At 53.8% G+C, this 6,000-nt stretch overlaps 1 protein-coding gene across 1 annotated transcript in view; it reads left to right on the top strand.

Moving 5' to 3' along the window:
- The first annotated feature begins 4,924 nt into the window (after positions 1-4,924).
- ECE1 (endothelin converting enzyme 1) overlaps positions 4,925-6,000 on the top strand; it is a 107,117-nt gene continuing 106,041 nt past the window's right edge. Inside the window, exon 1 of the mRNA XM_012768713.3 lies at positions 4,925-5,056. The gene's annotated coding sequence lies outside the window, so the exon portion shown is untranslated. The remainder of the gene's footprint in view (positions 5,057-6,000) is intronic.

Raw genomic sequence — 6,000 nt, 5'->3', positions numbered from 1 at the left:
GCTAGGATTACAGGCGTGAGCCACCTGGACTGTTTATTTTAAAGCGAGCATGTTTGACATTTGAAATCGGGAAAAAAATAGAGATTTCTCTTAGTTGTTTCAAAATTAAATTAGGAAATCAGGGCAGAGAGAGGAAATATTAATAGCGTAAAAAGGCAAAAGCAAAAATAAAATGAATATCCTAAGCATGTTCCATTGGTCTCATATTTAAGTCATGTAAAGTTCTCAATGTGGAGCCCAGCACAGACTTGATAAATAGTAGCTATTGTTTGACTTAATGGGTTTCAGTCCCTCGCTGAAACTCAAGTACTCAATTCAATCAGAGTAGTTGGTGGTTCAAGGAGAAGCTAGAGGGGGGTCAGGCACAACATCCTGGCCCCCTGTTTCACATCAGGCCCAGAGGTGGGGAGCATGGTGGATCCTGGCTCCTTCCCTGCAGGGTAGGATGAATCAGGAATCGCCTCATTGGTTTGGACAAGCTCTGCCTGCCTGCAACCCGGCTCTACCTGCATGGGTTGAGTGTGGTGCCCCCTCCCCTGCCAGCCTCTTCCTGGGCTCTTTCTGATGTCCTTGTGACTATGTCCTCTTGGACAGGCTGGCATCTGTTCCTGGAAAGCCTGGTGATTTCCCCAGGAGCCCTAGGTTGTAATTTCAATTTAGTTATCAAGACAAAACAAAATTAAAAATTAAAAAGCTCTTATAATGAGTCTCATTCTTTCTGCATGCCTGTGGGCTGCCCGGTTTGTCCAACCTCTATCTGACTTGGCACGTGGCATTCGTTCAGAAGAGAAAAAGAAATCAGCCAACCAAAAAGGACTCTTTGGGCACCTCCTGTGCACTGGACATAACCAAATACCCACTCTGTAAATATGACAACAGAAGCAAAGCAGAGGGAGGATAATACCAATAATAGTGGTTGCCATATATTGAAAGCCTGTGAAAAGTAAGCCCTTCCACAAATTCTGGGAGATTCCTTTTGGATCCTGGTGAGTCCTAAGGCTGGATGGCTTAGTAACCCACAGCAAAACTAGAGTGCTAGGTACCCCTGAGGGCTCCCTGTGGCCTGGCCAATCAGAACCCTCGGCCACAGTGATTGGCCAAGGAATTGACACGCGTTTCAGTGAGAGCCAATGAGACTCAGTCTGGGGAATGTTGTTACGACTGTAGGGAAATGCCAGTTCCTGTTTCTGTTTGAGGTGCTGAGAGAGTAGCAAGTGAGCCTGCTGCTGCCAGCAGGTAGCTTGTCATCAGGAGAGAGCCTGCCAAAAAAACGAGGCCAGCAGAGAGCAAAGAGTCAAGAGAGGGAGTGAAGGAGACTGAATCCTCATGACTTCATCCAAGCTCCTCATGGAGCCCTGCCTACAGCTAGCTCTACCCCTGCACTTTGTAGTTACATAGGCAAAAATGTTCCTTTTTTTTTTGTTCTGGCCAGTTTAAGCAGGGTTTTCTGCCAGTTTGCGCCCTGATGCTTTGACTGAGCAAACGTTGTGCCCAGAGATTTGAGTATTTAAGGGAAGCACCCCTCCAAATCTCATCCAATCTCCAGAAATCTAACAAAGGAAACATGTTCCCCTGCCACACAACTGCCCATGTCTCTGTCAGAGAGCACAGTGAGCCCAAAAATGCCAACAGAAGCAGCAGCATGCCAGCAAAAGAGCAAATCTCCTCAAACTAGCTGTGCCTCCTTGGACAAATCACTCTCCCTCTCTGAACATCGATTTTTCTCACCTGCAATATGAGAGTAGCATGGGAATCGTAGCACCTTCAACCTAGTATTGTCAGAATCACTAAGATAATATTAAATATCACAAAGCACCTACCACAATGTCTGGCACATAATAAATGCTCAACATTTACTATGTCTGGCTGTTCCCAGAAAGCTGTTTGGAGGAGGTGATCTTGGAGGTTCCCTAAGGAGTTGGAAGTAAGGGTCAGAGTTGGCAGCAAGCCTTCTCACTTCTCACTTGCATAAGACCAGGGGCTGCCTCTCCCAGAGCAGCCTAGTGGAATGGGAGGGACCCATGCGTCACGGGAGGCCTTGGTTCTAGTCCCAGTTCTGCTGCCAGCACAGTAAGTAAGCTACCCCCTCCCCCCACCAGTGCACCCATTTCAGAGGCAACAAAGCCACAACCTTTCTCCTCTGTTTTCTTCATCGAGCCAGGACCACACCTTGTTCATTGCCATATCCCCAGTACTCAGCCCAGTTCCTGCCTCACTAATAGAGCATTCCAGAATGCTCATTGTATGAGTGAATAAAGTGTGTTCATAATACTCAACCTTTCCTTTTCTGTTTGTAATTTATCACCGGAGTGTAACAGAGACAGAAAAGCACACAGATCTTAAGGAGACTGCTTGATGATTTTTCACAAACACCTTTCCCCTCCCCAGTACCCAGCCCTTACGAACACCCAGGATAACTGGACTCCATTTTTGTGTCTCCCTGGAACTCCAGATGTCCCTCTAGGTTCCAGGCTATGATTCCCAGGAAGACACTAAGGAATGGTTAGGAATCTGAAACCAAGCCAGGGGCAGCTAACAGTGTAAGTTACCTAGGAAGAAGAGAGGGTCTGGGCCTTCAGGTCTTGTCACCTTCAGGACATGGCCTGATCCTCCCCTCTTGAACATGCTCCAAACTGCTACAGTCAACATGCTCATGGGCCTGGCCCCTACATCCTTCCTTCCACATTGAAGAGTTCAGCATGCTGCCGAATGGAGAGGGCAGTGCAGAGAGCTATTTCCTCAGAGTCCTGCAGGTTCCCACACACTCTGCCCAGGAACAGATGGTCCCCTTTTGAACCTGACTCTACGCGCCTAGACCTTCTCTCTCCCACAACCCCAGGCTCACTCTGGGCCAGCTCCTGGCCAGGGGTTGCTGCCAGCTGTCCTCCTCTTGTCTACTGGTAGTAGGTTCTCTCTCTCTCTCTCTCTCTCTCTCTCTCTCTCTCTCTCTCCCTCCCTCCCTCCCTCCCTCCCTGAGGTCTCCTTGGCTCCCAACCAATTCAACGCTCCCTCCCCATATGGCTAGCAGGCAAGATTCCTTAGGTCTTTCCTTCTGGCCTTATGAACTCTTAGACATCCTTCAAATCCCAAATCCCAACTCTTCTGGGATGTCTTTGTCTCTCCCGAGCATATACATTCCCTAAAGATTAGTTTCTCAGCCAGGCACGGTGGCTCACACCTGTAATCCTAGCACTCTGGGAGGCTGAGACTGGGGGATTGCTCAAGGTCAGGAGTTCGAAACCAGCCTGAGCAAGAGCGAGACCCCGTCTCTACTAAAAATGGAAAGAAATTAATTGGCCAACTAAAAAATATATTTAAAAAATTAGCTGGGCATGGTGGCGTGTGCCTGTAGTCCCAGCTACTTGGGAGGCTGAGGCAGGAGTATTGCTTGAGCCCAGGAGTTTGAGGTTGCTGTGAGCTAGGCTGATGCCATGGCACCCTAGCCCAGGCAAGAGTAAGACTCTGTCTCAAAAAAAAGAACAAAACAAAAAAACATTAGTTTCTCTTTCTCAGCACAACACAAATATGGATGATCACAAAAGTCACACAACAATGTCACACACACACACAATTTCACCACACACAATGTTTTTATCGCTCTTTCCTGAAAATTGGGCCACAGGCTGGGCACGGTGGCTCACGCCTAGCACTCTGGTAGGCCAAGGAGAGAGGATCACTAGAGCTCAGGAGTTGGAGACCAACCTGAGCAACAGTGACACTAGTGTGAGCAAGAGTGAGACCTCGTCTCTACCAAAAAGAAATTTAAAAAACCCAGCTGGGCGTTGCTGCTCACACCTGTAGTCCCAGCTACTTGGGAGGCTGAGGCAGAAGGATCGCTTAGAGCTCAGGAGTTGGAGGTGCAGTGAACTACAATGACCCTGCTACACTCTACCCAGGGCAGCAGAGTGAGACTGTCTCAACAAAAACAAACAAGGAAACGGAACACCTCTTCTCACAATAAAAATAAAGGAAAATTGAGTTACATACAAAGTTGTACCAAATCATAGCTCTCCTGTGTGCACACATGCACAAACTACACCACAAAACCACAGGGATTTGTTCTCTACTTGTTTACAACAGGAACACAAAGTCTCTATTTACCACACCAACATGCACGCACATGCACAACAGGACCCAAATGTACAGTCCATACATCATACAAATATACTGACACACGCCGTTTTCTGTTCCTTCCTTCTTCACTCGCACTAAGGCAACATACATGTACCGCGAGTTTCTCTCCTGGACATGCAAACGCCAGGAGAGCCATGGAGAGCCATGGCTCCTTCTGCTTCCCTCCCACCTCCTTCCCTCGCCTGGCATCTCTCTCTCCCCCACCCCCTCTCTCTCTCTCTCTCACTCACTCACACACACACACACACACACACACACGCAGTAACAAACCTCAAATATAGTCAGTCTGTTTTTCTTTCACACATAAACACACAGGCATGCGGAATTCACCCCACCCCCGTTTATGTCTCCTCTCCTCCCTCCTCTCTCTCTCTGCCTGTCTCTCTCTCACACACACAAACACGCACGCAGCTGCAGCGCCCTGGGTCACACTCCAGTGCAGGCGCCAGGCTGGAGACAAAGGTCGCTGGGGCTCCCAGCGCCCCGCACTGGACACAGCTGAGCCACTCCGGCTCCGCCTGCCCCGCAGCCGGTCCCCGCGAGGTGTGGGGCGCGCACCCCGAGCGGAAGGCTCAGGCCGCGCCAGCCCTCCGGGACCCCACGCAGCCCCGGCCTCCAGCGCCCGGCGCGCCAAGGGTTAAGGAGCCCGCGGGGGCGGGGGCAGTCGGGCCTCCGGGCGCGATTGGCTGCGCCGCCCCTGCCCGGGCCTCCGCGCCCTGCCATTGGCCCTGCGGCGGGCCCGCCCCCAGGGACTCGGCGCCCGAGCCGCGCGCTCGCCCGCGGGGAGCCAAGCGCGCCGCCGGGGCCAGCCAGCCGCGCCGTCCGAGCAGCGCGGAGCGGAGCGGAGCCCGAGCCGGGAGCCGCCTGCAGGGCGCGGGGCGCGGGGAGCAGCGCGGGGCCGGAGCGGAGCACGCGAGCTACGGTGAGTGCCGCGCCCGGCCCGGCGGTCTGGTCCAGCCTCGACGGTCCCCAGCGGCGGCGCCGCGGGTGTCCCGGGTCGGCCCAACTCGCGGGGGGCTGGGCGCTGGCTGCAGCGGCGGCCCCCGCCCGGCTCTCGCAAGGCGTGGAGTCTGGGGGCGCCTGGGCAGGGCTCGGCTCTCCCCGCGGCGCTGCGCACGGTTCCGTCGGGGGCGGCCCGACCGCGCGGAGCTTGGCTGTGGGCAGCTGGCCGGGGCTGGATGTGAGGGGCTCGGTGTGGCCAGTTTAGTTTGAGGACATTTGGGGTGTCCAGAGGTCCCTGGACTCGGCTTGACTTGGAGACCCTGGGCAGCCAGGCTGGGTCGGGTTCTCAGGCGGCGGTGACCCTGATCCGTCTTGTTCCAGCTAGACCTGAGTGTCCCGGGACACGGAGGTCAGTCTGGTGCTCCACCTGGGAAACCCCGGGTGGCCGCGATCAGCCCATCCCGAGGGCTGCGTTGGGGCTCTCTAGGACTCCTGATCTCCTGTGGCCTAAGGGGTAGAGGTGGTGGCTGAGCAGCCAGGTCCAAGACTGTCAGAGACCAGGGAACACTTGGGGGCCCTGCGCCCAGTGATCCTGTCTCTCCAGCATCTCCTAGTAATGGCTCCTCCGAGGAGGAGTTTGTTGAGGCCAAGTGCTGACTGAGATGGCACCAGAGAGAAGGGGAGAAGGGGAGGGGGATTTCATGCCGGTCTCTGAAGCCCCCAAAGAGAAATCCATTTGATCCAGGCTGGGCTTCTTGAGGGCTGTCGGGAGGGGTGTTGTCTCTGGAGCCCAAGAGCCAAGGCTCTTCATTTCCCCCTCTGGGGGCTGGTGATTGCCTCCTCATCGCAAGATGAAGGCCACCTACTTCTCTTTGGCTTCTTTCCCCAACTGCCTCCCCCCTGCGCAGTCTCCCCCCAGTCCTG

Source organism: Microcebus murinus, chromosome 2, assembly GCF_040939455.1.
Source record: "Microcebus murinus isolate Inina chromosome 2, M.murinus_Inina_mat1.0, whole genome shotgun sequence".
Taxonomy (NCBI): Eukaryota; Metazoa; Chordata; class Mammalia; order Primates; family Cheirogaleidae; genus Microcebus; species Microcebus murinus.
Note: the sequence above shows the minus strand (reverse complement) of the source record. Positions and strands in the feature narration are given on the sequence as shown.